The following is a 22,666-nucleotide window of genomic DNA, read 5'->3' as shown; positions in this document are numbered from 1 at the left end:
CATAGTAAATTTGCAACACCTGTTGTATCCTGGTTGCTGTCTCTCACACACAGAAAGCCTAGCGTAAACATATAATCCATACTCAGACATTTTTGTTTTCATCCAATCAGATTAAAATCTTCTTCCTATTTTGAACCCTGCTGCCTGATCCAGTACTGCTCTATCGGTGTATACATAATAATCTATTATCTGTTTGTGTTGGAAAAGTACTCTCCAAAAAATAGCCTTTACTCTTTTAGCATTCAGAGAATACAGTATTTTCTCAGTGGCTGAAAGGCACATTAACATCTGGAACTTATAGAATGCAGATTGGGAAAAAACAAGTAGAGTTGGCACAGCTCTATCCCTGCTCAAACCCTCGCCCTCCAATCAAACTTCAAATTCCACTGGGCCCTCAGACATTTCATTTTCTCCTGGCAAATCTTATGTCTTTGCTGTGGGAGATATGTAAAATTAGGATCTTTCCCATTTGGATAAGAATGGAGGACAATAATTATCCTCTGGTTAAGGGAGGAGGGAGTATGTAATAAATATGGAACGTCGAAAGGGTTACTGTGTATCACACAGAGATTCAAAAGCTCCTGGCACTCATATTCCAGCAGACTTGAAAAATACCTGCAAACTTAATTTCCCTCCCCTCCATCACAAAACCGGTCAACTTCTGAAATGGCACACTGGCCCCTTTTTCTGGTTTGGCCGCTGCAATATTCTTAAAATGATGATTCTTCTGAAATATATTTATTTATTTCTCTTTCAATATATTTCCACCCTTCCTTCCTTAAATTAGTGAATTCATTTTTTTCCAAATTATGTGGGCCCAAAAACACCCCAGACTTAAATTCAACATGCTAGATCTCCCAATAAATATTGGAGGTCTGGCCTTTCCAGGTATACAGAAGTACCACACTTCGGCACATCTTAATAGACTTTTGGACTGGCATAAACATGGCAAACTGGAAGATTGGTTTACCCTAGAACAGTCTTTGACCAACCTCCTTCTCTGCTGCCTGCCATGATGCACCTCCCACATCCCTCATTGCTAAAATCACACCCGTTAATTAGTCCTATGGTGTTTCTCTCTGCATGGGCTCTTCAGAAATTCAGCCTGCCTCCCGCTCATTCTCCCTGCTCTTTCTTTCAAGCCTCCCACTTTCTCTCCCATGATCAATAGCCCTCTTTAGAGGCCCTCACTAATGACACTGGCCCTTTTCTTACATTTCCAGAAAGCCTCACCATTTTGCCACTTCCTCCATATACTACCTTCCAAAGGCCACCTGCTTTGAATCTCTGTGTGATACACAGTAACCCTTTCGACGTTCCATATTTATTACATACTCCCTCCTCCCTTAACCAGAGGATAATTATTGTCCTCCATTCTTATCCAAATGGGAAAAGATCCTAATTTTACATTTCTCCCACAGCAAATACATAAGATTTTCCAGGAGAAAATGAAATGTATTAATTAACTTATTATTATATTATAACCTAATAATTTTGGTAGAAGTTGTTACCATGAATCATGTCATGGGAGCATATCAGTAGATACATTAGCAGGGGAGAAAGTTTCTTTACCCCTCCTGTAAATACACTGATCGATATTCAGCTGGTTCAGCAGGGACCAGTCGAATTTGGGTCAGCGTATAGCTGTCTCATGGCTGTCTCGGATCAACAGAAGTTTATAGTTTGATTGACTTCTGTCAATGGGATGTGTTGGAAAAACTTTCTCTATTGGCTGCAGCCAACTTATCAGTGTATTCTGACAGCGGTGGTTGGTGGGGTGGGGGTGGATTCCTCTATCCACCTTATTTGTTTTTTAATTCAACTGGTAAAAGAAACGAACCATCTATGACCAGCCTAAGACTGCCTTTCTAGACCTTACCCTGGAGAAACCTAATAATTTTAAGTTCTCAGGGAACTCCTGTTAAAATGTAATACATCTACAGCTAATGGTACATTAGCATGATTAGTAAATTGTAGAATATTTTTCATAAAAAACAAATCATACTTAGCTTTTTTGGCAACCAGACTGGATCATTATACTTAGTAGATACATATTCGCCAGCACACCAAGGATCTTGCAAAAGCAGTCCAAAAATTTTATTCCAAATAAGATCACATCAAAAAAATATATAGTGCAACGTTTCGGAGCCGAACAGGACCCCTTCGTCAGGCATGTGATGGCACCTGCCTGACGAAGGGGTTCTGTGCGGCTACGAAACGTTGCACTATATATTTTTTTGATGTGATCTTATTTAAAATAAAGTTTTTGGACTGCTTTTGCAAGATCCTTGGTGTGCTGGCGAATATGTATCTACTTGTAACCGATCCAGTTGCCAACTGGTGATCGCTTCAGCACCCAGTACACACGAGCCTACAAACCAGGAAGGTGTGCGATAGGAATATGAACTATACTGGATCATTATACTCCCTGCTGTATGCATTAAAAATAAATAAATAATAATATACAAACTAATGATATTGGACAGAAAAGAAACAGACTGTCGAAATTGTAGTATCCTTTTGCACTAATGGTCCATGGAGAAGTACCTCCTTACATTGGTAGTCAGTGGGAAAGTGTCTCCTTACATTGGTGCCCAGTGGAAAAATGTCCCTACATTGGTGGTCAGTGTATAAGTAACCCCTTACATTGGATGTTAGTAAAAAATTGCTCCCTTGAATTGAGAGTGATTGCAGGCAGTAGATGATTCTTCTCAGGCAAACTCCCTTAACAACCTATGGAGGAACTGATCTAAGATTTAGGTAGAACTGAGCAGTTGACTTAACTAACCATACACTATCTATAAATGAAATATCAGTCCTGAGCTGACTAGTGGTTTGATTTCTCTCTTTATTCTGATCGTGTTTCTTCAGAAACCTGGTTAAGAGTCCTTGAGGTCCAACAATTTGCCCTACTCGACTAATTTCAGGTTTATTTCAACTGAGGTGTTTCAAATTTTCATTGTTTTGGGGCAGTGTGGCAGGGAGGCCAAGAACAATAAATGAAATGATACTTAATAGTTCATACAGTAAAGTTTGTATTTTGTGGAACTGGTGTTTTTAAGCAGAATGTAGTTTATTGATATGAAAACTCAGTTTGTTTACCAAGAATCTGTACTCGGACCTTACATTTCCTCCTCAAATGGCTTGTGATCATTGACGTTTTATAGAAATAGAACATGAGGTTAATGAGTTTTAATTCTTACTAAGCATTTCTCTTGATTGGATCTAATTATCTACTCACTTCTCTCTCACCTTATCAGCCGTGCAGACAGGTGGAACATTTGAACAGACTTTCAAACTTACATAATTTCTCACCACTAAATGTCAAAATAAAATAAAGAGCAGTTTAAAGTAAGATTCTGAAAAGTCTGTCTCATTAACTCTATTCATGTTTGTGTAACTGCAGGTTTGGATCTCTTTTCACTGAATTCTAACTCCTGGCTAAATAGCGCAGCACCAAAGTGAATATTGTTGCTGAGGCAGCAGTATTTGAAAAAAAAGGCACCCATGAAACTTGTGAATGCTTGCATACTTGCCACAAATTGTTCAGAATAAAGCTGGTCATAAAGGGAGCAAATTTTGTATCCCTCCCCCAATTGAGCCATGGTGTTCTCCTGCAGGGAGAGGACACAGTGATTATTGCTAGCGGCTATAACAGCAATAAGTGCATGTAAAATGCAGTAGGCTGGTTTTACCCAAGTTGACAGATCGATCAACTTGGGTACATTCAGCCTTTCCATACATGGTTCCTGCTGACCTGGCTGAGATTCAAACCATCTATAGCCAGCCTAAATAAATCTTCTGAAGATTCACTATTAAACTGGGTCATTTAGATTCTAGGACATTCTGAACAAGGGACATTGCTTACTATTAGTCTGTGTCCCTTGTGCTGCTGGCTCCTGGTTTAGTTGAAATCTTGCTCCTCCAATCCACTAGCCCCCCAGAGGTTAATAAACCAAGGAAGCTGTGATACTCACTCACCAAGAATTATAACCATGCTCACCCTTTCTGCCCCCTCTTCTATTATTAGAAGCTGCACTATAGCTTCTGGGAATGAAGAACGATCTATGAATGGAGGATGGGCCAGTAAGGCCCTGTTCACACCTGAGCGTTTTTCAGCCCATAAAACGCTCATCCGTGAAAATCCAAAATGCCCAACAATCAAAATCCCATTCATTTCAATGACCCCTGTTCACATCTAAGCATGGGCCAGTAAAAGGCACATGACAGGCCACCCGGACTCTCAGACCATGAGAAACAATATTATGGTCTGATGAAACAAAGATTGAACTCTTTGGCCTGAATGGCAAGCGTCATGTCTGGAGGAAATCAGGCACCGCTCATCACCTGGCCAATACCATCTCTACAGTGAAGCATGGTGGTGGCAGCATCATGCTGTAGGGATGTTTTTCAGTGGCAGAAACTGGAAGACTAGTCAGGATGGAGGGAAATATGAATGCAGCAATGTAAATAGACACCCTTGATAAAAAAAACCTGCTCAAAAGCACTCTGAACCTCAGACTGGGGTGAAGGTTCATCTTCCAACAGGACAAGGACCCTAAGCACACAACCAAGATAACAAAGGAGTGGCTATGGGACAACCCTGTGAATGTCCTTGAGTGACCCAGCCAGAGCCCAGACTTGAACCTGATTGAACATCTCTGGAGAGATCTGAAAGTAGCTGTGCACCGATTCTCCCCATCCAACCTGATGGAACTTGAGAGGTCCTGCAAAGAAGAGGGAGAAACTGCCCAAAATTAGGTGTGCCAAGATTGTGGCATCATACTCAAAAAGACTTGAGACTGTAATTGGTGCCAAAGGTGCTTCAATAAAGTATTGAGCAAAGGCTATGATACTTATGTACATGGGATTTTTTTTTTTGTTTTTTATTTTTATTAAATCTGCAAAGATTTCAAACAAACTTCTTGCACTTTGTTATTATGGGGTATTGTTTGTAGAATTTTGAGGAAAATAATGAATTTAATCCATTTTTGGAATAAGGCTGTAACATAACAAAATGTAGAAAAAGTGAAACACTGTGAATACTTTCCGGATGCACTGTCATGTATTGCAGTACTGTATTATTGTAATAGATTACCTTTTTTTTTTTTTTTTGCAAAAGATGTGCTTCAAGCATATCAAGTTGGTATAATTTTTATTACCTGATTTTTCTTCATTGTAGAAAACCACTCAATCACTTGGTTCATAGTTTTAGTATGCTTTTTAATAAAAATGTAGCTTCCATAACCATTTGTGCAAATATTCTAAGATGTTCAGTATAATGAATATAATCTTTTAATTCAGTAGGTTGTCTGCCTTCAGATGATATTTGATTTGAGGGCTGTATAGTCAGTTTCCAATGTCATAATATGTGTTTTACTGTACACATAAAAATGAAAAATAATCCCGGGAGCAAGAGGGTTAAAGTCCAGAGCAGTATAAAAGTAACAATGAATGCATCTGTCACCTGTGCAATAAGATGGCAAGAATTAGCGATACCAGCATGACCAATGAACAATGGCACACAGAGGAGGGTGTCTCAGTAAGAGATAGCTGTGTTTAAACAGCATGCTTAGGATGCTGGGCTGATTTACTGCTGGCACGGTGGCACTGAGAAAATTGGAAAGGTCAGTGTAACTTTTCCCATACTGTCCTTTATGACTGGCTGCAGCTGACAAACCAAGATAATAAGCAAAGTAGAGCAATAAAAGGTTATGTTATTTATGACTTTATTAGGACACGATACTCTACAAATTGCTTTAAAACTCATTTGACTCATAAAAACAGAAAAGAAGGAAAATACATTTGCTTTACCATCCGTGACCTGAAGAAAAACAATATTGGTTATCCCTGCAGGACTATCTATCATTGGTGTCAGGGTAAGTTATCTCTCCCATTGGGCTGGTTTTCCCCAGAGTTAATACATTCTATTGATCCCTGTTGCTAGGCATTGCTTATTGGGCTTCAGTGGAGTGGGAAGACAAGTCTATAGTTTATAATGCACTAATTGACTAATTGCCAAGGATTAGCATCAGCCATATTTAAAGGTGATAGCTGATTGAGGATGTTTTTCGCTTCAGTTTCCCACTGCTTACAGATGTACAGCTAGTGTATGTGATTTCAACTGCAAAGTAAAGAGAAGAAAAGTCTAATGAGGTGACATGACAATGGCTGTCTAAAGCATAAATAAATGTACATTTGGCGTACTTGTTACTGTGAGCAGAGCGGTGATAACTTAATCTACATTTTTTAACTGCTCTTTGTCATATCTCCAAGGATACAATATGAAATGACCATGACAACTGTATAGGATGATTATGTAGTTCTATTAAACTTTGAACTGCAATGTAAATATATAGCTGTTTTTCCTGTTCTGTAGAGAGCTGGAATATTAAACCTATCCAACAAAGGCTGACCACAGATTTGATCATATTGCAAGCCTGCTCTATGAATTACAGACACTACAGCACTACTGAACATGTTCACAATACAGTAGTTCCATTGTATTCTGAATAAACACAGGGACTGCATCTACACATTACCACATTACCAGATCATTGAGTGCAATCTTAACCACTTAAGCCCCGGAAGATTTTACCCCCTTCCTGACCAGGGGGTATCTTGCGATTCGGCACTGCGTGACTTTAACGGACAATTGCGCGGTCGTGCCACGATGTACCTAAACAAATTTGACGTCCTTTTTTTCCCACAAACAGAGCTTTCTTTTGGTGGTATTTGATCACCTGTGCGATTTTTTTGATCATGCGCTATTAACAAAAAAAGAGCGACAATTTTGCAAAAATAACAATATTTTTCAAATTTTTTTATAAGAAATTCCCCCCAAAAAAATGTAAAAATCAAAATTTTTTAACATTTTCGGCCAATTTGTTTTATGCTACCTATGTTTGGTAAAAAAAATCGCAAAAAGCGTATTTTGATTGGTTTGCGCAAAAGTTATTGCGTTTACTAACAAAGGGAAAGATTTTTGTCATTTTTGTTGTGTTTTTTTTTTAACGCGTAATGGCGGCGATCTGTGATTTTTTTTGCGGGACTGCGACATTGGGGTGGACAGATCGGACCCTTGACTGACATTTTTGACACTTTTGGGGTTACCAGTGACATTTCTACAGTAATCATTGCTATACATATGCACTGTTACTGTAAAATTACACTGGTAGGGAAGGGGTTAACTTTTTGAGAGGGAGGGGTGGTGTGTGTCCCTAGGGGCGTGATTCTAACTGTGATTGGCTGTGGCTTGAGCTGTAGGATCAGTGATCAACGGTCCTACATAGTAGAACCGTATGATCACTGTTTCTACACAGGGGAGAATGACAGGCGGCTTGTTTACAACAGCCGCCTGCCTTTCTCCCTCTCCACCCGACGATCGCGAGTGACCGGCGGACATCGGGTCCGCCGGTCACACGCGCGGGGGAGTCCGTGACCGCGCGGGAGCGCGCCCGCTCCCCAGAGCCTCACAGGCTAGTGACGTACCCATACGTCACTTTGCCTGTGAGGGGCTGACCGCCGCAGTATATGTACTTGCGGCGGTCGGCAAGTGGTTAATGCTGTCATGTCTGCATTGTAACACACAAAGAGATAGCTACCCAAAATCTGATCCCTGCGCATGACCATGATGTGTTTTTACTACACATCATTTTTGTGTAAAATGATACAAACATAAAAAAATATCTTGATCATTGGATAATTTCTCTTATGGTGTGTTTTTATTTCACCATCAAAGGATCAGGTATGGTAAAAAAATATTTATACTTTTTGGCCAACCTACCATGACATCTACAAAATCAGTGTAGAAGGGAAGGGTCACTCATACAGCCAGGCAGGTATATCCCACCATCAGCTAAAAAGTGGAGCTGCCAGGCACTTGGGCCGCTTTTCAGAAAAATTAGAAAACTCTAAAAGCAAACAACAAAGAAGAAGGAACATGCCTCTAAGTGTAGCAGCAAGGGGTTTATTATTACAAAACAATTGTGATGTGTGAAAAGGCTCATCAGTGGAATAAACTGCTCAGTGTTTGTCCTCAGCCAACAGCAGCAGCAAGGGTCCCCAATCTTCAGAGTTGTCCGGCTGCCCGGATTCTTCCTTGACCAGTGTGAAGTGCAAGCAGGAAGTGACATTACATATGCACAGTCACTCATTTGTCAAAACTAAGATGGCTGGTCAGCCATCTTGCCGGTGTTTGGATTCCTATGCTGCTGGACCTCTCTGAGGATCGAGGACCTTTGCTGCTGCTGTGGGCTAAGGATGCACACTGAGTGGTGTATTCTGCTGGTGAGCCTTTTTACACATCACCTTTTGTAAGTGTTCCTAATCCGGTTTTGTATATAATAAACCCCTTGCTGCTACACTTAGAGGCACTTTCCTGCTTTTTTGTTGCTTACCATGCCACCTATATGAGCTTGTTGGACATACTGTATAAAAATCCATGGGTATTAATATAGGGTTGGCTTCCCCTTTGTGGCTATAATAGCCAGACTTTTCTGAGAAGGCTTCCAACAAGATCTTGGAATGTGTCTGTCAGGCAAACACTCCAAAATTATACCCAAAGAGCATTTGTGAGGTCGGGTACAAATGTTGGAGTAGAAGACCTTGCTCACAATCAGCGTTCCAAAAGATGTTCAGTAAGGTTTAGATCAGGGCTCAGTGCAGGCCACTCAAGTTCCTCTCAATCATACCCATTAAACCATGCCTTTATGGAGCTGGCATTGCGCAGAGCAGTACGGCTATCCTAGAACAGGAAATGGCCTTCCCCAAACTGTTGTCACAAGGTTGAAAGCACACAATTGTCCTAAATGTCGTTAAATGAATTACCATTAACAGTACCCTTTTCTTAAAATATGTGACTACAACTGGAGTGGTGTTAACGTGCTTTTGGCAAAAAAATAGGTGTGATGGTCAGGTATCCACAAACGTTTAGTATACTTTTCTAATAATGCTTAATACATGTGATAATGAAGGGAGAGCTGGCTACATGGGGTTCCTGATGGTGACAACAGTGGGCCTTGCTTGCATAATGTGTGTTGAGCCAGCCACCTGTAGTCTCCATCGGATACCGGTGTGACAGAATGACAATTTGGGAGCACAGTAGGGGGATAGGGACAGATCATTGTTACCATAAAGCAGGAAGTGCCAAAACAAGGACCTTCATGACAATGTTACCAGGCATTATTTCAATGAAAGCTGCAGATTTAAAAATAACCAAAATAATGTTTGATTTTAAATGAACATATTAAAGCTCATATGACATGTTAGTTTTTGGGTCTATCTACTGTATGTCTAAGTACATTTTTAAGTCTAACTATTTTTGAACTGCTTCAGTACAGTTGGGTATTGCGTACTTGTATATTAATTGAAAGTGGCATGCTGTTATAGTTTTGTGCTCACCAATACCTTTAAATCCTACATTTCCTTTTCTGCTTAAAACTGATGACACGTTTGGGACAGGACCTTTCTACACCAAAGGCAATAGAAGAATGTCTGCATGGTCCATTTTTCATTATACGCGTGTGCTTTGATATTTCATGCATTGTCTGTTTCACCTGACTGGCGCTGTGTATGCTGGACCCTGAATGTCAAATCAGTTTTCACAATAACAGCAGTGAATACAAAGAGTAACCTCGGTGTCAAAAACAAGAGAACTTGATCTCTAGCACACTGTTCAGTAATAAGACTGTGCCACTAACTACTAATGTTTAGTTCCTTATTGCTTTGTCAGGATGCTCCTGCTTATGTAAAATCCAAACCTTCATTTTTGGTACACTGACCTTTGCAATAAAATTTGATTAAGGCAACATCTCACTATAAAATTGGTATTGCTTAGACCTACAGTGGTTGTAAACCCTCACATATACCCAGTGAAGTGAAAAACCTCAGATGATCCACAGAGATGAAACAAATCCTTCTACATAAGTTTTATTTGTATATCTGCATTCTTCCCCTCTCTAAACCCTTTCAAAAGTGCAAATCGTGTTAAAAATCTTTCTTCATCTGTCTCAGAACATAGCAGAGGGTGGAGAGACTGCACTTACACTGTGTGAGAGCTGATTGGAAGAAAAGGACACACCCCCTCCCCCCACATAGGCAGAGGAATGAATGAACATGCAGAGCTGTATTCTGAATAGACAGGCTCAGTTCTTATCTCACTTCAAACACTCTCACAGAGACACATTTTTAGCTCATATTATCACATGTGACAAGATGTGTCAGATGTGACTCATGCTGATAACAGAGAAGCACCAGAGAGAAACAACACTTAGAGCTTTGGAGAGAGACAAGTAAACACTACATATATATATATATATATATATATATATATATATATATATATATATATATATATATGTATATATATATGTGCTTAGTTCAAATTTCATGTATAGGATTTACAACCATTTGAAGAGGCATTTCAGGCATCTAGTGGAACAGATCAGTGAACTACTATGGCTATGCACTGTAATCTGGCTTCATGTATTAGACTCTAGTTTTGGTAACAACAGTAAGGAGGTTGCAATAGGTGTGTTTAAGAATAGCTCTCTACCATATATATTTAACGTATCACAAACAGGTGTTCTCAGGTTCCTAGACTTGACAAAAAGTAATGAGTTGGACTGGAGCAATATAGAAACACTTGAAGGAAACCTAAATTACAGAGCAGGTAGGCTAGGTACACAAGATTCATTTTCTAATTGTATTTTTTATTATTGCAAAGCTAGCATTTTCTAATATACATAAGAATTTGCAAATGTGATTTTTCTTAACATTCGTGAGGATACCTTGTTTATATAATTTGATGAGGTTGAAATTGAAATGAAAAAATATGTTTAAATATGTTTTTAAATATGTATATGTTGATACTCTTGCCATTGTTGGTATCGTTATGTATTATAATTATAGTGAAATCCAGGTTGATTTTTCTGGTGAGAACCCATCGTGAATGGTGCTCTGGTATGCAAATACTGACTTACCTTTCTTGGCCACGAGGCTAACTGTTGGCCTAAGGCTTCACTCGTCTATAGATAATGCTTAGTAAGTGGTGGGGGGTAGGAAAGACTTTCAATTCAGAATAGTGTATTAGTATGCTGGAGCACCCCAGGGTACAGAGACAGGTGGTGCTCAATTGAAGATGGAACTGATATGCAAACACTTGCTATGTCTTGGCTGCACTGGATTAGATATATTTTACCCACCTCAGATTTGCTCTTTTTATATCAATTTTCGTTTGTATAAATGTAATATTGGTTGGTTTCTATTGAAGTGGCCGATGCCACCCAACATTTGGCCCATGTGTCTGGCCTTTAACAGCTTAAGAACACCTGCTGTGTGTTTACATTCTATTGTAATGAAAAATAATAGGAAAAAAAACGAAATCTGGGTATACATATTGAGTTTTTTGCTGCCTCAACCCAATGATGTTTAATGCAAAGATCTCTTCCTCAGAACTATTGCATTCTGACAGTGGGGACTATCCCCTCTGCTCCAACACAATCCAGAGATACAGGCAGCTAAAATGATGTGCAAATATCAACTTTTCCTGTAAAAGTCAAACACGGATAGACCACACTCCATCCCCAAGCCATTCATTTGTCAGTTAGGCTAATCATTACATTAAAGGATAAATAAACCCAAGAACAAAAAAATGTAATATATTGCAGTGTATAGCTGTTCGATGTACTGGCTGCATTCGTTTTCTATTTGCCAACCGAAAATGCCTGTTTATCTTGACAGAAATTCAGTATTGTTGTCACTTCCTGAAAACAGAACCTAGGCTTTTCTTCCTTCCTAGCTATCTTCTGTAATCTTTCAATTGCCCTTTCTCCAATGTAATGGAGATGAGGAGACACTAACATGCTTGTAGTCTTTTTCAGGAGAGCAGTCTAGGGTGACCATACCCCTCCATAGATACAGTGGAGGAGGGATGTAGCCAGGAAGTGTGTTGAAGTTTGGAAAAAGAAAATTAATTCAGCCACCAGTACTAGTACTAGTAAGCTGCAATATTGTACATGTATTTTTGGGGTTTAGATACACTTTTAAGTATCAGTAGGTAGGCTTGGAGGGTGGTACAGGATATGACCATGTTGGACTTGCAAACCATGGAAGAAAATTGAGATTTGCATACAACTTCCACTGTCTTGATATACCATGGAAGAAAATTGAGATTTGCATACAACTTCCACTGTCTTGATATACTATGGAAGAAAATCGAGATTTGCATACAACTTCCACTGTATTGATATACCATGGAAGAAAATCGAGATTTGCATACAACTTTCACTGTCTTGATATGCCATGGAAGAAAATCAAGATTTGCATACAACTTTCACTGTCTTGATATGCCATGGAAGAAAATCGAGATTTGCATACAACTTCCACTGTCTTGATATACCATGGAAGAAAATCGAGATTTGCATACAACTTCCACTGTCTTGATATACCATGGAAGAAAATAGAGTTTTGCATACAACTTCCACTGTCTTGATATAGCATGGAAGAAAATCAAGATTTGCATACAACTTCCACTGTCTTGATATACTGATTGTTTTGAGTTTCTACTGAAGGTAACCTCTTCTGGCTTAGGATTAGGTTTGTGTTAAGTATGTTCTCTATGGCAACATACTAGTAGCTTTGCTCCATCACAGTTTTCCTCTAAAATCCTTGATACTCTAGAAAAAAAAACACTGTTACTGCTGCAGACATCCTTTGTAAAAAAACAATTTAAAAAATAGGCGTTTACTACACATTCTAGTGCAGATCTGCAAACAGGTTTTATCTGCAGGTTTTTCTTGCGCCACATGAGAGGCAAGTCACTAGTGCAATCTGAGTAGTTCATTCTGTATACATTAATACAAAAATAGTTACCAATGTAATGGAGATGAGGAGACACTAACATGCTTACGGTCTTTTTTAGGAGAGCAGTCTAGGGTGACCATACCCCCCCACCATAGATACAGTGGGGGAGGGATGTAGCCATGAAGTGTGTTGAAGTTTGGAAAAACAAAATGAATTCAGCCACCAGTACTAGTACTAGTATGCTGCAATATTGTACATGTATTTTTTGGGTTTAGATACACTTTAAAGTATCAGTAGGTAGGCTTGGAAGGTGGTACGGGATATGACCATGTTGGACTTGCAAACCATGGAAGAAAATTGAGATTTGCATACAACTTCCACTGTCTTGATATACCATGGAAGAAAATTGAGATTTGCATACAACTTCCACTGTATTGATATACCATGGAAGAAAATTGAGATTTGCATACAACTTCCACTGTATTGATATACCATGGAAGAAAATTGAGATTTGCATACAACTTCCACTGTCTTGATATACCATGGAAGAAAATTGAGATTTGCATACAACTTCCACTGTATTGATATACCATGGAAGAAAATCGAGATTTGCATACAACTTCCACTGTATTGATATACCATGGAAGAAAATCGAGATTTGCATACAATTTCCACTGTATTGATATACCATGGAAGAAAATCGAGATTTGCATACAACTTCCACTGTATTGATATACCATGGAAGAAAATCAAGATTTGCATACAACTTCCACTGTATTGATATACCATGGAAGAAAATCGAGATTTGCATACAACTTTCACTGTCTTGATATACCATGGAAGAAAATCGAGATTTGCATACAACTTTCACTGTATTGATATACCATGGAAGAAAATCGAGATTTGCATACAACTTCCACTGTATTGATATACCATGGAAGAAAATCGAGATTTGCATACAACTTTCAGTGTCTTGATATACCATGGAAGAAAATCGAGATTTGCATACAACTTTCACTGTCTTGATATACCATGGAAGAAAATCGAGATTTGCATACAACTTTCACTGTATTGATATACCATGGAAGAAAATCGAGATTTGCATACAACTTTCACTGTCTTGATATAGCATGGAAGAAAATCGGGATTTGCATACAACTTCCACTGTCTTGATATACTGATTGTTTTGAGTTTCTACTGAAGGTAACCTCTTCTAGCTTAGGATTAGGTTTGTGTTAAGTATGTACTCTATGGCAACATACTATTAGCTTTGCTCCATCACAGTTTTCCTCTAAAATCCTTGATACTCTAAAAAAAAAAAAAAAACACTGTTGCTGCTGCAGACATCCTTTGTAAAAAAACAATTTAAAAAATAGGCGTTTACTACACATTCTAGTGCAGATCTGCAAACAGATTTTATCTGCAGGTTTTTCTTGCGCCACATGAGAGGCAAGTCACTAGTGCAATCTGAGTAGTTCATTCTGTATACATTAATACAAAAATAGTTACCCAATTCGCCACTAGAGGTCAGTAAGCTTTAATTTTACAGCGATTATTACTAGCGTAGCAGAAAGACTAACTATCAGTTCAAAGTCTGACACATTAATATCTAGTAATGAATTGCCTTGTCCCCAGGCTGTAAAGAAACTCTTAATTAAAATTAAAAAAAAAAAAAAAGGTTTGCTTTTTAACTCTTAGATGTATGAAAATTTACTCATGCAAACTGTTGCCACTATATAAATCCTAATATAAAACATTACATTACATAAAAACACAGGACTTTATTACCGAGGTTCAGAATAAGTGCAGTAACCTCAGTGAACCAATAACCGAGCAACCTGCAGAAGTCCAATAATACCAGTCTTTTGAAAGCTCTTCTGTGATTGGCGATTATGGAATGCAGCATGCGACTGTTGCATAATTTTTATCAGTAAAGCCCTAATGACACTTAAATGGACCAAAACTTGTATTTTTAAGTTACTCTATTTTCATGTCTTTTCCTAGCTATTTCTGAAAATAAGTTGAAATTATACACTGCTATTATTTCTCACATGTAGTATTGTAATTAGAGTTACGCTACCTAACACAATTCCATCCTAACCTTACCTACAAGGTGTTAGTATGAACTTTGGCAGCCACAACGACTTTTCAAGTGCTGTGATATAACACCTGCAGCGTGGTAATTAAACCTTTTTAGAATGTTTACAGGCCACATTCTCTTCAATTAAATACTGATTTTGTGAACTTTAAATCAGTAAAAGAATTGATGCTTGTATTTTCTTTTGAATCTTTCCATTTGGCATGTAAAATCGTCGCTGGCATCTAGCAGGTTCAACCCCTTCATGCCTAAGCCTTTTTATGACATTTGTTGCCTACAAGTTAGAATCCGTATTTTTTGCTAGAAAATTACTATATATATATATATATATATATATATATATATATATATATATATATTTTTTTTTTTTTTTTTTTAGCAGAGACCCTAGAGAATAAAATGGCGATTGTTGCAATATTTTATGTCACACTGTATTTGTGCAGCGGTCTTTCAAATGCATTTTTTTTTTTTTGTGGAAAAAATACACTTTTATGAATTAGAAAAAACAACACAGTAAAGTTAGCCCAATTTTTTTTGTATAATGTGAAAGATGATGTTACACCGAGTAAATTGATACCTAGCATGTCATTGCTTCGAAATTGCGCACACTTGTGGAATGGCGACAAACTTTGGTACTTAAAAATCTCCATAGGCAACACTTTAAAAATTTCTACAGGTTACCAGTTCAGAGGTACAGAGGAGGTCTTGTGCTAGAATTATTTCTCTCGTTCTAACTATTGCGGCGATACCTCACATGTGTGGTTTGAACACTATTTACATTTGTGCTCGCGACTTACATATGCTTCATTTCTGCGTGTGAGCACGGAGGGATGGGGCACTTTTAAATTATTTTTTTTTTCCTATTTATTTTTTGTTATTTTTACACTGTCCCTTTGAGTAAAAAAAAAACATTTCTGATAATTTTTATTGCTGTGAGAAGGAAGGTAAACATCCCTTGTGATAGTAATAGGCAGTGACAGGTACTCTTCATGGAGTGATGTGGGGTCTAAAAGACCCCACATCCCTCCTTTGCACTGAAAAGCATTCAAAGCGCCAAGTTTGGCTGTTTTGAATGCTGTCTTTTTTTTTTATTTGCCGCCTTGAAGTCTTCTGTAAACTGTAAGTGGTGTCATGACATTGTTTCCTGGTTACTAGATCTGAAACCCGATCGAATCCTATTCCAGCTTTTTTCGGTTCCCTGACCAGCCGGTGGACGTGCCAGATGGTCACTCATCCCGGTGGGACAGGAGAGCCAGGGGCGAGCCACAGAAGGCGGCTGGAGGGGGGACGTTCGCTCCCGCTGCTTGGGATAATATCTCAGCACATTTGATTGTAAGCAATAGAATCGGTATAGCTTCTGTATGTTGTGAAACCTTTTTTAACCCCCCTGGCGGTAATCCCGAGCGTGACTCGGGGTGGATTTTTTAGGTTAGGAACGGTATCCCCGAGTCACGCTCGGGGTGGATGTGCAGAGAGCGCAGCGGTGTCTCTTACCTTATCCTGGCGATCCAGCGATGATCTCTCATTGCTGTGACCGCCAGCCGAGAGTCCCGCCGCTCCTCCGCCCTCCGTCGATGTGATCACTTCCTAGTTCCGTTCCCTGCAGCAGCAATGCTGCATGGGAGCGGAACTAGGGAGGGAAATTAAAAAAAAAAAAATATATATATATATATATATGTGTATATATGTGTATATATATATATTGTGTATATATATATATATATATATATATATATATATATATATGCACACACACACATATATATATATATATATATATATATATATAAAATTATATTATTGATTCAATTATAATTCATGCGTTATATATTATATATATATGTATATATATATATATATATGTGTGTGTGTATATATATATATATACACACACACACACACATATATATATAATATATAATGCATGAATTATAATCTAATCAATAATATAATTTTATTATATATATTATATATTAAATAATAAAATTATTTTATTGATTCGATTATAATTCATGCGTTTGTGTTTTAAATTTATCACATCTGGGATGTCTACTAGACTCTTGTTTTGGTCAGGTTTAAGTCAGTAATTACTAAGAATTGTAGGCCTATAATACATAACGCCAAATTTCCATGACAACAATTGTACCGCTTTTGGTATGTAATTTCTGACATAATCATACCGCCAGGGAGGTTAACAGTGTGTCAGCCTTCAGTATAATTGTGTTTGCATTATTGACTTATATTTGTAATTATGGTTTGATTAGCCACCTCAGTACCAGCGTCGCCAACCGTCAGTATTTTTACTGGCAGCCAATCAAAAACTGGCACTTTTCTCCTGCCAGTAAATGCCAATGACAGGAAAAGGTTGATAAAATAAAAAGGTAAATATATGGCTGTGACACTCGGCTCCAGAGCTGGCCGAGACCATCTGAGTGCCTGCTACGGTGTGTTTGTGTGGCGTCGGTGGGGGGTGGGTCTGACGGAGCCGGTGCCTGAGCATGTCCTGTGATGTCATAGTGCAAGGGAGCCAAGCAGAGCAGTCTCGTGAGCGTCTACACAGGAGCAAGGCAGGAGCGGGACTGTCAGTGCTCTTTGGACTGGAATGGACTATATGGCTCGTTTCCACTGAGCGTTATGGTACGGTTCGGTTCGGTACGGTACGCAATTTTTACCGTTTCCATTGTGAATGGTACCCTAATTCCGAACCGTACCGTACCACTTTTTTGGTACCCTTTCGTTGGGGTACCAAGCACATTAGTACCGTACCAACAGGGTGGAGCTACACTCTGCAGAACTTTGATTGGTTGACATAGAATTGTCCATCACAGCTTTCCGGCTACACCACGCCTATCGTGAAAGGGTACTATTGGCAGTGGAAACGCAAGGTGTACCGTTCGGAACCGTACCGTACTGAACCGAACCATACCGTACCACTCAGTGGAAACGAGGCATAAAGGGACCACCTGGTGTGGAGAGAGACTGTCCCTGTGACTCAGAAGGGGACGTGCCATGTCAGTGAGGTGTCATCATAATCTGTGCTGCTGCACACTGCTGTCATTGTCACTGTGAGAGCCAATTTCATGTGTGTGTGCCACCCCATTCTAATTTTTTACCCTCCTTAGCCCTGTCCCTGAGATACTTACTTACTTTATGGAAAAAAATAAGAAAATGTTTTTTGCCTTCATATCTCCCTTAAATCACATTGCTAATTGCATATTGTACTTGTTTGTAGCCTAAATACCTAACTTTGCACTTAAAACTGTAATTTGGTATTTTTTGGAAATGCCAGTAAAAACGTAGCTGTACCAGTAAATTTTAGGTGGCGTGTCAGTAAAGTTCAATCTGGTAGGTTGGCAACACTGCTCAGTACCAACATGTTTCGCCCCCTTCATTATCAAGCTATTTGTCAGTTTTCGGTGCTGTGATACTTTCACTGAACTCCTCGTTCATGCAACACTATACCTATATAAATTTCATATCATTTTTTTTTTTTTTAGGCAGATAGAGTTTTCTTTTGGTGATGTAAACACCCATGCTGATATGGAGGCAGTAAAAACATGGAGCTCCGTAATGGTGAACTAAGTATAATAAATGTACAGGGCATACACAGAGGGATCATGAGGTGAAGGGGTCATTTTACAGGTCACATACAAAGGAAGGATGGAGATGAAGGGGTTAATATACAGGTGTGCAGGATAAGGGAGGTGAGGGGTTAATTTACAGGTCAGACCTGAGACAGAATGAGGCTGGCATATACTGTAGAGGGGTGAATGACATTAGAGAGGTATATTTTATACTGTTGGCACTTGTGCTGGCTGGGGGTCAGGAAGCTTTCTTTCCTCTCACACACTTATCATCGGCCAATAAGTTTCTAGCTGTAGCCTGTGGCTATGATGCTGATATTTCACAGTGTTTACATGGTACAGAGCCACTGCCATTGGCTCCGTACCATTTGCCAGTGATCCAACTTGGAGTAAGTAAGGATACATCCTCCCAAAACAATAGAGAAGCAGACTGGCTGTATATGTATAGTAGTCAGTCCAAGTAAGGTTAATTCTCACATCACCAATCCTTATTAGTTGTAAATTGTTTAAAGGCCTAACTTCACTTCTGTAAGGAGAGAGAAATAGCAAAAAAAAAAAAAAAAAAAAAAGAATATCGCATATACAATTGCAACACACATCATATTGTAATTGAAAGTTATTAAAAAAATGACCTTTCCTTTTTAGAATTCAGCACTGTCATTTTCTGAAAATGTAATGCAATATGGCTACCTGGGGGAGTTCTGTAAACAGATGATGTACAGAACGCCCCCTAGAAATGTCATTTCCAGCTTCTGTTATTGGCTTACTGATTTTCTTAGAAGTCTTCATTAAATCAGATTTTGGGCATCCCCTGCAACGAAAAATGTCATTTTTGGTAAGATACTCCCAAAAGAAAATCAACTAATGGAATGCAGACCCTGCCACATTAGAGCCCTGCAAGTACAGCAGCTGATTGATAAATATAAAACCACTCCTATACAGATTCCCATTGCACATGGACACAAACAAACAGCTATTTCTTCAGAATAACAAATGGTAAGAACATTTGTTTAACTGCCTGTAAAGAACATAGATCACCCATATGGCATTTTTTTTATCAAGAAAAGTGGAGTTACTCTTTAACCACTTTAGCTCCGCCCGCCTCAGTTTTACTGCGGCAGGCAGCCGCTCCTGGACAAAGCAACTTTTTACTACGTCGCTCGCTCAGGAGACTCTAGGAAACGAGCGTGTGCCGCGGGCGGCGTGCTCCCGACCCTGCTCGTTAGCTGGGGAGCAAGTGCGTGTGACCGGTGGCTCCTATGGCCGCCGGCCACTTGCGATCTCCCGCAGCTGACAGAGAAGGACAGACGACTGACGTAAACACAGCCATTTGTCATTCTCCCTGAAGTGATCACAGAGGCTATGTGATCCTGCTATATAGGATCGTATGTCTCTGTGATTACTTCTTAAGCCACGCCCCCTGAAAGGTAGAATCACGCCCCTAGGGACACATTTAACCCCCTGATCACCAGTAATGTTAACCCCTTCCCTGCCAGTGTCATTTTTACAGTAACAGTGCATATTTTTAGCACTGATTACTGTAGTAATGTCACTGGTACCCCCAGTGTCATCCTAATGTCACTCCCCGTGGACACAGAACGATGGTCTGCCATTGTAAACACAGCAGACTGCTGTTCTCTCAGCAATGAATACAAGGATCCTGTGTTCCTCCTATTTAGGAACACAGGTCTCTGTGTTCATTCAGCAAGCCTATCCCCCACACAGTTAGAATGCACCCCCTATGGACACATAGAACTCTTTGATCGCCCCTGGTGTTAACCCCTTCCCTGCCAGTGTCATTAGTACAGTAACAGTGCATATTTTAAGCACTGATTACTGTAGTAATTTCACCGGTCCCCCCAAAAGTGTAAAAAATGTCAGTTAGGTATCTGATCTGTCCACCGCAATGTCACAGTTCCGCTAAAAATCGCTGATCGACGCCATTACTAGTAAAAAAATAAATAAATAAAAATGACATAAATATTTCCCTTAGTTTGCAGACGCGATAAAGTTTGTGCAAAGCAATCAATATACACTTATTGGGATTTTTTTTTACCAAAAATATGTAGTAGAATGCAAATTGGCCTAAAATGATGAAAAATTAGATTTTTTACATTTTTTTTTATTGGAAATGTAAAATAGCAGAAAGTATAAAAAAAAATATATATATATTTTTTCAGAATTGTTGCACCTTTTTTGTTTTTAGCGCACAAAATAAAAATCGCCCAGGTGATCAAATACCACCAAAAGAAAGCTCTATTTGTGGGAAGAAAAGGACATCAGTTTTATTTGGGTACAGATTTGCAGGACTGCGCAAATGTCAGTTAAAGTAACGCAGTGCAGTATCACAAAAAATAGCCTGGTCATTAAGGGGATAAAACCTTCCGTTCCAGAAGTGGTTAAAGTGTTACTAAACCCAGGAGCCTGCATTCACTATATCTGATCTTCCACAGTACACAGAACATGGAAATGCAATTATTTTAGTAAATATAAACTGTTAAATACCTTTTCTCATCAGCAGTTAAAGCAGTCTTATGACTTCTATAAGTGTCTAGCCAAGCACTGGTTAAAGCTTGTAGGAGGAGTTTGCTGACAGTCCTATGAGACTGCAAGACCCCTGACCCTCTGTCTTGACAGTGCTGATTGGCCCTGTGCTGATCACATGCACTCTCCCAAGAAAAAAAAAATAAACCTCTCTAGCAATACACACCAAACTGAGTCTGACTCCATAGACTCTGTGTTATCAGGAAATTATCAGGGGACAGTGGAAGAAGGGGAGGATCAGGGAAGACAGGATCACACAGCCTTTTTAAACAATGCGGAGGAATAACCCCTTAGGTTGCACAGTGCATGCTTTACTGCATATACAGGCTGATTTTACTGTCGTGGGTTTAGTAACACTTTAGTTTCACATTTAGCCATGTCTCCTGGTCTATTTGTTCCCAAGTGACAGAGCTTTGTTTCACTTATACCAGCAATAATTCATTTAATTAGTGTCAGCAGCTCAACATTCTGAGCTTGTTTCCACATTGAGGTATGACAATAAGGTACGCACAAGTAGGCTTTAAGCCAAAGTCTTGAACAAAGTGCTGCAGCTCAGACCTTAATGCAAGTGACAGGGTCGTGTATCCAAAGACATCAAGCAAGTCTAGTTCTTTTATGGCAGAGGAATATTTAACAGGTAATCATCCGTCCATCAGCAGCTATGACAGAACATAAATTATAGCCATTCTCAGAACGATAGCTGCCTCGCTGCACTCAGCATTTACTCTTCACAAACCATGATGATGCGCAGGAAGCACATTGCCCTTCTCTGCCTATACTGTATGACACTTTCTGCAAAGACTCTTCTGAAAGAAGTTTGGAAAGTTGAATATAGAAACAAAATGTTAATCACGTTTTCTCATAAAACAAAACACAGAAAATGTAGGTAGGGTCTTGATAAATATATATATATATATATATATATATATATATATATATTTTTTTTTTTTTTTTTAGGGCCCTCCAGATGGTTTATGCCATAATGTTCAAGTATGCACAGCATATTAGTACATTATGACAGACTTACCTGTAAAAAGGTGCCCTCCAGTGCTGCAGTGGGATGGATCCAGCTGGCCCCCGCCACTTCCATCTCCTCACGGTCTTCCTTTCAGGTTTTGTGCCTTGGGTCCTTTGATAGCAGTGTTCGTTTTGTCGACTAAATTAACACTATTTTAGTCGACTAAAGTATGACTAAAACAATTCAGATGACTAAAATACAACTAAAACTAAAATGGCATTTTATTCATAAGACTAAAATACGACTAAAACTAAAATGACATTTTAGTCAAAAGACTATGACTAAAACTAAATTGAAAAGTTGACATCAAAATGAACACTACTCTGCTGGCCATTTCTAAATCGGCAACACAATTCCATCCAAAGCCTGTAATAATAACACATTAAAGTTTAAACATGTATTGCACCACCGCATAAGCATACTAAGCTGCTGAAAGAGAAAAAAATTAGGAAAAAGGCTTTTCTGAGATTTTTTCCTATTATTTAGTGTTGGTAATATATTCAGGTAATGTATACAGCCAATAGAGTACACAGTTTTTTGAGTTTTTTTTATTTTAAAGTTGCACTTCTGTTTGTCAAAAATCTATTTTTTTTGTTTGTTTATGAAACTTGGTTTTAT

The 22,666-nt window shown here is 38.9% G+C and overlaps 1 protein-coding gene across 1 annotated transcript in view; it reads left to right on the top strand.

Annotated features, from left to right (window-relative positions):
• The window catches only part of SRRM4 (serine/arginine repetitive matrix 4), a 185,307-nt gene that overhangs the window by 77,247 nt on the left and 85,394 nt on the right, over positions 1-22,666 (top strand). The window lies entirely within an intron of this gene.

Source organism: Pelophylax lessonae (assembly GCF_965119305.1).
Source record: "Pelophylax lessonae genome assembly, chromosome: 1".
In the NCBI taxonomy this organism is placed as follows: domain Eukaryota; kingdom Metazoa; phylum Chordata; class Amphibia; order Anura; family Ranidae; genus Pelophylax; species Pelophylax lessonae.
This window is presented reverse-complemented; position numbering and strand designations above follow the sequence as displayed.